Raw genomic sequence first — 12,546 nt, 5'->3', positions numbered from 1 at the left:
CTTATTGCTAAATATAGCCAGGAATACAGACCTTTGGAAACCAGTTGACTACTAGAACAAATCCTCCCACCACCTCTGCTGCCATTATGTGTTTGAACCAAATGTTACAGAATAAAATAAATATGAGCCAAAAAATGGATTTGAAAAAAGTCACCGCAATGTTGATTCCACTAACCCTGAAGTAAACAGGGGGAAGGGAGAACCCACAAAAGCTAAAAAATAATAATAATTTCTTACAGGAAAATATATAACACAAAAATACATGTCTAAGTTTAACTAAACCCATTTTTTGTCAGTATTAAATCTGTTTTCTCTCTCAAAAAGCCAAAAAAAATGGTCTAATATGTTTTTGTCATTTTCATGTAATTTCTCTCAGGCATTCTACCAATATGTTTCATCCACCCACTTACCTTCCCCTTTCCCAACACACACACCCTTTATGACTCTTTGTACAATGAAAAATTCAACTGGTAAGGATAGAGTTCTTAACTTCCTAAATTATTGTGTTTAGCTACATGTTGCACACCAAATTACCAAAAGTAATTCATTCATTCTGTCTCTTTCTATCTCATCAGTTTCAAATCAACAAATGTATTGAATGTCTAGTCTTTGTCAATCACTGTATTAAATTCCAGGGATATGTGGTTAAATAAGATACAGACCTGCTTCAAGGAGTGTCAGTCTAAAAGGAGTTAGAAGTGTATATGAGTATCAACAATATAATAAAAAGAAGGTCCCCAATGATGTGTTTGAGGAATACAAACAAATATTTCTTGAAAGAACTGCAAACCATTGACATCCTTATGAATTGATGTACCAAATGACTAATAAAAATAGAAATTCAAATCAAAACAATACTGAGGTATCATGTTACACTCAGGCAGTTGACAAAAAGAATAAAAGAGAGGAATAGTCAGTGCTGGAGGGGTTATGGGAAATGAACACACAAATGCACTTCTGGTGGAGTTGTGGTTTGGTCAAACAATTCTAGAAAGCAATTGGGAATGATATGAAAAAAATGACATTTTCACCCTTTGTTCCAGTGGGGTCCACTTCTACATATATACCCCAAGGATGTCAACAACAAAATGAAAGTTCTTATATACACCAAAATATTTATAGCAGCATTTTTGTAATATCAAAGAACTAGAAATAAAATAGATATTCACCAGTGGGCTTTAAATGTTGTAATAGGGGGCAGAACCAAGATGGCGGAGTGAAAGCAGCGACTCACCTAAGCTCCTGGAAAAACTCCTCTGGATATCTCTGGGGGGAGAGTCTGACCAGACTTTGGAGGTGTAGAATCCAGTGGGAGACGGACTTTGGCGGATTCGGAGCCCAGGCTGGACTGGAGGGTCCACGGGAGGGATCTGTTCCGCGGGGGTAAGACCCCGGCGCACAGCGCAGCGCGGTCGGCGCGGCAGGGCGGAGGGGACCCGAGGGGCCCGAGAGTGGCGGGCGAGACCAGCGGAGCAGGAGATAAGCCAGGCCGAGCCAATGATATCAGCGCAACGGCCCTTGAAATCTTCAGCCTAAAGACGGGACTTCAGTGGGTCACTACTTGAACATCCAGGAGCTGGGATGCCGGAGTGATCAGTAAGTGCTCTCCCCTCCCCCCCGATGACTGTGAGGGAACCATAAAATTCTTCCCCAGATTAATCCTGGATCAGTGGGAACAGCAGAAGGGGGCGGGTGGTCTCATAACACCAGAGGCTGGAGAAGTGGCAAAGGAGGATTCTTCCTACGGTGGCGGAGGCTATCTGGAGGGACAGATGACCCAGGGCAGAGAAAATTCGCACTGAGACCCAGGCAAGCCTCAGCCCGGGAGACGAGCCCCAGGAGGGGCGGGAACACGCATTAGCCTCTAGGCGTGCCCCAGCCCTCCAGGGGAAAAGGGAAGACAATAGGGAAGCTGGGATCACCATCCCCTGACCTTGCCTTTGCCTCAGGTCAGCTGAGGAGATATCCTGAGACCAGACCACCCCTCCCACACACCTATCAAGCTAACCCCACGGTTGATCTGGGAAACAACAACAACAACAACAACAACAACAAAAAGCCTGCTTTTAGCCTAGACAAACATCAACTCAAATTAAAAGATCTGTATCTTCTGAATGAAAGAACCAAAAGCTACAACACTCAGCCAACATCATGAATCGGAAAAAGCAGACGAAAAGTGAAAAAACCATAGAATCTTTCTATGGGGATAAGGACCAAAACACAAACACCAAAGAGGTCAGAGCTGAGACTGTACTTCCATCTGAAACCTCAGATGGGACTATGAATTTCTCGCAAGCACAACTAGATTACCTGGAACGTCTGAAGAAGGATATAAAAGAAAAACTGGCCAATGATTTTAAAACTACAAAAAAAGAACTCACTGATGAGAACATCACTCTGAGAAAGAAAATTGAAGAAATGGAAAAGGAAGTTCAAAAATTAACTGGAGAGAATAATTCCCTAAAAGGAAGAGTTAATCAAACGGAAAAGGAAACTCAAAACCTAATAGGGAAAATTGATCAGATGGAAAAGGAAACCCAAAACCTAACTGGGAAAATAGGTCGAATGGAAAAAGAAGTACAAAAATTAAATGGAGAATATAGCTCCTTAAAGGGAAAAATTGGTCAGATGGAAAAGGAGATGTGAAAGCTAACTGAAGAAAACAATACGATCAAGATTAGAATTGGGCAAGTAGAAACTAATGACTCAATGAGGCAACAAGAATCAGTCAAACAAAATCTAAAGAATGAAAAGATAGAAGAAAATGTAAAATATTTAATTGGAAAAACAACTGACCTGGAAAATAGATCCAGGAGAGAAAATCTAAGAATTATTGGCCTGCCAGAAACCCATGATGAAGAAAAGAGTCTGGACAATATCTTCCAGGAAATCATCAAGGAAAACTGCCCAGAAGTACTAGACTCAGAGGGCAAAATAGTCATCGAAAGAATCCACCATTCCCCACCCGAAAGGGATCCCAAACTCAAAACCCCAAGAAATATAGTTGCCAAATTCCAGGGCTATCAAGTGAAGGAGAAAATACTACAAGCAGCCAGAGAGAAACAATTTAAATATCAAGGTCACACAGTCAGGATCACACAGGACCTTGCAGCTTCTACATTAAAAGATCGAAAGAATTGGAACCCAATATTCCGTAAGGCAAAGGAGTTGGGACTCCAACCAAGGATCAACTACCCAGCAAAGTTCAGCATAACATTTCAGGCAAGGAGAAAGTCATTCAACGAAATAAGGGATTTCCAGAGCTTCCTGACCAAAACACCAGAACTCAATAGACAATTTGATCTTCAAATGCAGGTCTCCAGAGAATCATAAAAAGGTAAACAGAGGGGAAAAAACAAAAACAAAAACTTGCAACTCAATTAGGGCAATCTGTTTACCTCCCTATAAGGGAAGATGATACCTGTTAATCTTGAGAACTGTGCAGCTATTATGATAAAAGGGATATATGTAGAGGGAATGGGCATAAAGTAAATGATGTCATGTCAAAAATATGATTTAAGTATGAGAAGGGAATGTAATAGGAGGTGTGGAAAGGGGGAAGCAGAAAATGGCAAATTATATCTCAGGAAGAAGTACAAAACTATAGCAGAGGGAAGGAGGGGAGGGAGATGAGCATTGTTTGAGAGGTACTCTCATCTGATTTGTTCAAAGGAGGGAACAATAATCTTAAGTAGATAATCCTAACTAGCTCTATAGGTAGTAGGAGGGGAAGGGGGAAGAAAGGGGAGGGTGGCTAAAAGGGAGGAAAGAAGCAATAAGAGTAAAGGGGACTAAAAGGGAGGGGGGCTAAAAGAAGGAGGGGAAGGCTGCAGGAGGAGGGGGAGAAAAGTGAATACTATTGAGGAGGGGAAGGGAGACGGGAGAGTTAAAAGCACAAATGGTGGGAAAGAGGGTGGAGGGAAATACACAGATTGTAATCATAACTGTGAATGTGAATGGGATGAACTCTCCCATAAAACGGAGATGGATAGCAGAATGGATTAAAAGCCATAATCCAACAATATGCTGCTTACAAGAAACACATTTGAAACGGGGGGATACACATAGGATAAAGGTCAAAGGATGGAGCAGCTCATGTAAGAAAGGCAGGAGTAGCAATCCTAATCTCAGACAAAGCAAAAGCAGAAATAGATCTAATCAAAAGGGATAAGGATGGAAACTATATCCTACTAAAAGGCACTATAGACAATGAAGCAATATCATTACTAAACATGTATGCTCCAAGTGGTATAGCATCCAGATTCTTAGAGGAGAGGTTGGGGGAGTTGAAGGAAGAAATTGATAGCAAAACTATACTAGTGGGGGACCTCAACCTCCCCCTCTCTGAACTAAATAAATCCAACCTCAAAATAAACAAGAAAGAGGTTAAGGAGGTAAATAAAACTCTGGATAAGGTAGATATGATAGATCTTTGGAGAAAATTAAATGGGAATAGAAAGGAATATACCTTTTTCTCAGCGGTACATGGAACATTTACAAAAATTGACCATGTACTAGGACATAAAAATCTCACAATCCAGTGCAGAAAGGTAGAGATAATCAATGCATCCTTTTCAGATCATAATGCATTAAAAATTACATGTAATAAAAGGCCATGGAAAGAGAAACCAAAAATCAATTGGAAACTAAATAATCTAATTCTAAAGAAGGGTTGGGTTAAAGAAGAAATCATAGAAACAATCAACAACTTCATTCAAGAGAATGACAATAGTGAGACAACATACCAAAACTTATGGGACACTGCAAAAACAGTTATTAGGGGAAGTTTTATATCTCTGAATGCTTACATAAATAAAATAGAGAAAGAGGAGATCAATGCCTTAGGCTTGCAGTTGAAAAAGCTAGAAAAAGAACAAATTGAAAATCCCCAAGTAAATACCAAATTAGAAATACTGAAAACCAAAGGAGAGATTAATAAAATTGAAATAAAGAAAACTATTGAATTAATAAATAAAACCAATAGTTGGTTTTATGAAAAAACTAATAAAATTGATAAACCTTTGGTTAATCTGATCAAAAAAAAGAAAGAAGAAAACCAAATTACTAACATTAAAAATGAAAGGGGTGAACTCACCTCCAATGAGGAGGAAATTAAAACAATAATTAGAAACTACTTTGCCCAACTTTATGCCCACAAATTCGACAATCTAAACGAGATGGATGAATATTTTAAAAAATACAAATTGCCCAGATTAACAGAAGAGGAAGTTGAATACTTAAACAACCCCATCTCAGAAAAAGAAATTGAACAAGCCATCAATGAACTCCCTAGGAAAAAATCTCCAGGGCCAGATGGATTCACAAGTGAATTCTATCAAACATTTAAAGAACAGTTAATTCCAATACTACATACACTATTCTTGAAAATTGGGGAAGAAGGAGTCCTCCCAAATTCTTTCTATGATACAAATATGGTTTTGATACCCAAACCAGGAAGAGACAAAACAGAGAAAGAAAATTATAGACCAATTTCCCTAATGAATATAGATGCAAAAATTTTAAATAAGATTTTAGCAAAACGAATACAGCATCTTATCACGAGATTAATACATTATGATCAGGTAGGATTCATACCAGGACTACAGGGCTGGTTCAATATTAGGAAAACTATTAGCATTATCGATCACATCAACAACAAAGCTAACAAAAACCACATGATTATCTCAATAGATGCAGAAAAAGCTTTTGACAAAATACAACACCCATTCCTACTAAAAACATTGGAGAACGTAGGAATAAAGGGAACTTTCCATAAAATAATAAGCAGTATCTATCTAAAACCTTCAGCAAGCATTATATGCAATGGGGATAAGCATTCCCAATAAGATCAGGGGTGAAACAAGGTTGTCCATTATCACCACTATTATTCAATATGGTACTAGAAATGTTAGCTGTAGCAATTAGACAAGATAAAGATATTCAAGGAATTAGAATAGCCAAAGAAGAAACTAAGTTATCACTCTTTGCAGATGATATGATGACTTACCTAGAGAATCCCAGAGATTCAAGTAAAAAATTACTTGAATTAATAAACAACTTTGGCAAAGTTGCAGGGTACAAAATAAACCCACACAAATCTTCTGCATTCCTATATATTAGCAACAAAGTCCAACAGCAAGAGATAGAAAGAGAAATCCCATTTAAAGTTAGGGTAGACAGTATAAAATACTTAGGAGTCTACCTGCCAAAACAAACCCAGGGACTATATAAACACAATTACAAGACACATTTTGCACAAATAAAGTCAGATTTAAGTAAGTGGAAAAACATTAGTTGCTCATGGGTAGGCCGGGCTAATATAATAAAAATGACAATTCTACCCAAATTAATATACTTATTTAGTGCCATACCAATTAAACTGTCAGACAATTACTTTCTAGAGCTGGATAAAATAATATCAAAATTCATTTGGAAAAACAAAAGGTCCAGAATATCAAAGGGACTAATGAAAAGAAATGCTTGGGAAGGTGGCCTAGCGCTACCAGACCTCAAACTGTACTATAAAGCAGCAATTATCAAAACCACTTGGTATTGGCTAAGAAACAGAGAGGTAGACAAGTGGAATAGACTTGGCACTCAAGATGCAGTAGGCAAGGAATATAGCAACCTTCTGTTTGATAAACCCAAGGACCCCAGCTTCTGGGATAAGAACTCATTGTTTGACAAAAATTGCTGGGAAAACTGGATAACAGTGTGGCGGAAATTAGGCATAGACCCATTCCTGACACCGTACACAAGAATAAAGTCCAAATGGGTACATGATTTAGGTATAAAGATTGATACCATGAATAAACTGGAGAAGCAAGGAATAGTGTATTTATCAGATCTATGGAGAAGGGAAGAATTCTTTACTAAAGGAGAGATAGAATGCATTATGAAATGCAAAATGGATAACTTTGAGTACATTAAACTGAGAAGTTTTTGCACAACCAAACCCAATGCAACCAAAATCCGGAGGGATGTAGTAAATTGGGAAAAAATTTTTACAGCTAAGCTCGGGGATAAAGGCCTCATTTCTAGAATATATAGAGAACTGACCCAAATGTATAATCATACAAGTCATTCCCCAATTGATAAATGGTCAAAGGATATGAACAGGCAATTTTCAGAGGAAGAAATTAAAGCTATCTATAATCATATGAAAAAATGCTCTAAATCACTATTGGTTAGAGAGATGCAAATCAAAACAACTCTGAGGTACCACATCACACCTATAAGATTGGCAAACATGACAGAACAAGAAAATGATAAATGCTGGAGAGGATGTGGGAGAGTTGGAACACTAATTCATTGTTGGTGGAGCTGTGAGCTCATCCAACCATTCTGGAGAGCAATTTGGAACTATGCCCAAAGGGCTACAAAAATGTGCATACCCTTTGACCCAGCAATATTGCTACTAGGACTATATCCCCAAGAGATCATAAAAATGGGAAAGGGTCCCACATGTACAAAAATATTTATAGCAGCACTCTATGTAGTTGCCAAAAACTGGAAGTCAAGGGGATGTCCATCAATTGGGGAATGGCTGAATAAATTATGGTATATGAATGTAATGGAGTACTATTGTGCCATAAGAAATGATGAACAAGAAGACTTCAGAGAGGCCTGGAAGGACTTATATGACCTGATGCTGAGTGAAAGGAGCAGAACCAGGAGAACTTTATGCACAGCAACAACCACAGTGTGTGAGAGTTTTTCTGGTAGACTTAGATTTTTGTAATAACACAAGAACTTCTGAAAAAAAAAAAAATCCCAATGGTGGACCTCAAGGCAAAATGCCTTCCACACTCAGAGAGAGAAATATGGAAGTCACTCACATAATGTAGCAGATCATGTTTGTGTATGTGTATCTGTTTGTGTATCATGTTCTGATTTGTTATACGGATTCTTTCATATATCTTAGTCTGACTACATAGCATGACTATAGTGAAAATATACTCAATAGGAAAGTATATGTAGAATCTATACAGAATTGTATGCAGTCGTGGGGAGGGAGGGAGGTAGTGGGGGGTGGGTGGGGAGGGATAAAATCGCAATTGTATGGCAGTGATTGTTAAACATTAAAAAAATTAAAAAATAAAAAAAAAAGAAAGTCAAAAAAAAATTTAAAAAAAATGTTGTAATACATGGGTATAATGAAATATTACTGTGCCATAGGAAATAAAGAAAAAGAAAAAATTCAGAGAAACATGGGAAGACCTACCAACTGATGCAAAATAAAATATGTAGAACCAAAAAAAGATAATAGATGGATCTACAACGATATAAGCAGAAGAAACATCGGCAACAAAATAACTGAAACTGAATGTTCCCTATTACCTCCAGAATCAAATAGAAAATCTTCTATTTGTCATTCAAAGCCCTCATCCACTCCTACCTCTGCAGTCTTCTTGCATCCTACTCTCCCCCTTAAATCCCACCATCACCACCACCCTATATTTTCATGACACTGACCTCCTTGCTATTTCTCACACTTGATATTCCATCTCCAGGCTCAGCATTTTCAATGGCTGTCTATTTTTGGAATTTTCTCCCTCTTCATCCCTGCTTCCTAGCCTCCTGGCTTCCTTCAAGTGTCAGTCAAAACACCATCTTCTAAAAGAAGCTTTTCCTGACCCTTTTAATATTAGTGTCTTCTGTCTGTTGATAATCTCCAATTTATTCCAATTTATTCTCTTCTACATATAAATGTGTATATGTGCACATGTTTATATAATTGTGTGCATGTTTTCCCTCTCACTTGACTGGGAATTCCTTGAGAGCAAGGACAGTCTTTTGCGTTCTTTTTGTCCCTAGCATTTAGTGTAGTCCCTAGTCACTAGCAAATAGTTGTCCGTTAATAAGTGCTGGATGACTGACTGATTATGACATCATAATAACCAAACTTTGGACCAAAGAAGAAATATAAACCTTCACCTCTGCAAAGATGGGGATTATGGGTATGGAACACTACAAATCTTAGTAGACTTTGTTGATATAAATTTGATTTTGTTGAACTATTTTTTAAAATAATGGATAGCCCTCTGAAAGGAGTTGGATTATAAGTTTTATAAAAACAGAAGATACCAATTTGTAAGAAAAATTTTTAATAAAAAATATTTTCTTTGACATATGAAGAAAAGAGATTAATACAAAGTTCTCTCAGGAATCTAAGGACCTTACTCTTGAGGAAAGGACAGAGATCTAAGTCTTATTTGGTTCATTTCCATGTAGTTTCCTTTCCTTCTCACTCTCCTCTTCCCCCAAATAAGAGTGCAATGTGTTTCTTCTCTAAAATTCACATGGAATTGTTGGGACTCATTCACAAATGGTATTGCCATTTGTAACAAGATATTTTGCCAGCTTCTGAGATGGCAAGCCATGTAGATGTGCAAAGTGAGACATAGAATAATGTTTGTCTCCCGAAATCTCACTGTGTTAACTAAACAATCTGCCCTTGATAGATGGATGAGAACACTTCCATACGCATGAGGAGCTACTCTGGAGATGTTTAAACTTCAAAAAGAAGTGGAGATTATGACACACAGAAGTAACATCTCCAAAGACAACTTTTCCAAACAAAATTGAATAAGTCCCTGTGTCTATAGTCATGCTAGTCACCCTTGAATACTAAAAAGAAGATGATGATGATAATGAAGATGAAGATGAAGAAAACATCCTTTAGTATACTCCTTGCATCTATGATCAACTTAATATAATCTCTCAGGTTGGCTCCAATTTCAAACATGGCACATTTTGCATCTGAACATTTCTTTGCAGCTGAACATTTTCTCTCTCCATCCTGATTCAGTTATAAGAAATGGCCGGATGTGTGTCTCTATCATGACCAACAACTGGGGGATGAGTTGGTTTAAGAAAGCTGTTTTTTATCACAGTTCAATCAATAGAGCTGGGATGATCAATATTAATAATGAAAAATGACTTCCATTCAACACAATGATGGATTTTGCTGTGTTGAATTCCGTTTGGCCGAACATAGGCCAAGAAAGATAGGTGTACAACCTGTCAAACACTAATGAAAAAATCCTTGCTAGTTGAAAATCATTTGGGAGAATGATATTTTGGTATATTGGGGGCTATGTTCAGTGATGTAGAAAGAAAGCTAGAGAAAAGAACAAGTTTATGAAGTTTATGATTCACACAAAGGAATCAGTTTTTCAGGTTGAATGAAATGTGCCTCTCTGCCCTGTTCTTAAAGTATCTGATCTTTTAGACCATGAAAAAAAATTAAAGTGTTTCTACTGAGAGCTTTACATTCTTTTAAAGATTTATCTCATCATGGCAGGAGGATAATTCTTCAATTTAATAGACCTATGTTGGAATTCTGTAAGCAACAGCATGAAGTAGTGGACTAATAGTTGACTTTGAAGCCAGGAAAGTCTGGGTTCAAGATGAACCTCTGACACCTATTTGTTGTGTGACCCTGGGCAAATCATTTAACCTCTAAATTCTCCAGACATCACAAAAATTGCAGAGGGGGCATTGGTCAAGGGAGTGTCCTCATTCAAAGTTTCACCATATCAGTGAAACCACAGGTCCAGTTGCCATCATCAAAATTCATATTTGTTTTTCTCATCTTAGAATCTATGTATTTGAAGGAAAGGAAGGAAACATTTATTAAATACCCATCATGTTCCAGGCACTTAACAAATATCCCATTTAATCCTCACAACTCTGGGAAGTAGGAATCCTCACCATTGTTCACACAATCCTAGATTGAAGACTGCTAAGGAGGAGCTCACCATCTCCCTAGACAGAAGAGTTCTTTTTTTAAATTGAATTATTTTATTTGTTTTCAGTGTTCAACAATCACTTCCATATATCTTAGATGTTTTTCCACTCCCTCCTCGTCATTCCCTCCCCCCCAAATCCCACCCTGAAATGGCATGCAATCTTCAATAGGGTCTACATGTACATTCCTATTAAATGTATATTGCGTAGAAGAAATACAATGAATGGGAGAAACCATAAAACAAAACACAATGCAAAAGAAAATGGTCTGTTTCTGTCTACTATCCAATTCTATAGTTCTTTCTCTGGATGTGAAAGGTGTTTTGTCTCAAGAGTACATAGGAAATTTTTTAAGTCCATGCATTTCCATGAAGTAGTAAGTCTACCAGAAAAATTCTTCACATGCTGTGGTTGTTGCTGTGTACAAAGTTCTCCTGGTTCTGCTCCTTTCACTCAGCATCAGTTCGTATTAGTCTTTCCAGGCTTCTCTGAAGTTTTCCTGTTCATCATTTCTCATAGCACGATAGTATTCCATTACATTCATATACCACAACTTGTTTAACCATTCCCCAATCGATGGGCATCCCCTTGATTTACAGTTTTTAGCCATCACAAAGAGAGCTGCTATAAATATTTTTGTACATGTGGGACCCTTTCGCATTTCTATGACCTCTTTAGGATAGAGTCCCAGAAGTGATATTTCTGGGTCAAAGGATATGCACATTTTTGTAGCCCTTTGGGCATAGTTCTAAATTGCTCTCCAGAATGGTTGGATCAGCTCACAGCTCCACCAACAATGAATTAGTTTTCCAACTCCCCCACATCTTCTCCAACATTTACCATAGAAGAGTTCTCTTTTAAAGAGCTCAAATTATTACAAAGTTATTCCTTGCCTCAAACCTAAATGTACTTCCTTGTGACTTCTGCCCACAACTCCTGGTCTACTTAATCCTTCCTCCATATAAAAGTGCTTCAGATACTTGAGAATATTTCTCATGTTCCAACCTCCTTCCCTGATGTTTCTAATCTCCAACAGAAAAGTAGGCTGAATTCCTTCAATCAATCTGCATATGACATGGCCTCAAGGCTGTTCATCATTCTGGTTACTTCTCTCTGGACACTCTCCAACTTGTCATTATCTTTCTTAGACTAAGGTACCCAGAATCAAACATGATACTTCATTTGAGGTCTAATTAGGTTAAAATTCATCGGAAATATCACTTTTCTGTTCCTGGAAGATATGGCTCTCAATGAAGCCCAAGGTAACATTAGTTTGGGGAGATTCTGTTGTTGTTGCTGCTTTGTTCTGTTTTAAAGACTGGGAATCCCTATATCACCCAGGCTAGAAATGTAAGGGCTACTCATGAGCCCAATGAGCTGATCAGTGTGTGAACTCTGACTTGCTCCTATTTCTGACCTGAGCTAGTTCATCCTTCTTGGATGATCAGGCGGCCCCCACTTCCAGGGATCACCATATTGATACTGAATTTAGTGTGGTCATCCAATGGGCTTGACCCTCTACAACTCAGAATTCCCCAGTTAAAGAGATCCACCAACTTCAGCCTGTTTAGCAGTGGGGACCACAGACATGCACCCACCTACATTAACCTTTTTAACTACTATGTCACCCTACTTACTCCTATTGCGCTGGTAATCTACTAAAACCCCCCCCCAGGTTATTTCATGTATAGCCATGCTTATTCTCCCATTTTGCACTTGTGATGTTAATTTTTTTATACCCAAATTTAAAAATTTGCATCTATCCCTGTGGCCTATCATCTAATTAGATTCAGC

The sequence above is a fragment of the Notamacropus eugenii genome, chromosome 7 (assembly GCF_028372415.1).
Source record: "Notamacropus eugenii isolate mMacEug1 chromosome 7, mMacEug1.pri_v2, whole genome shotgun sequence".
Lineage (NCBI taxonomy): Eukaryota > Metazoa > Chordata > Mammalia > Diprotodontia > Macropodidae > Notamacropus > Notamacropus eugenii.
The sequence above is the reverse complement of the archived record's forward strand: the minus strand, read 5'-3'. Positions refer to the sequence as shown.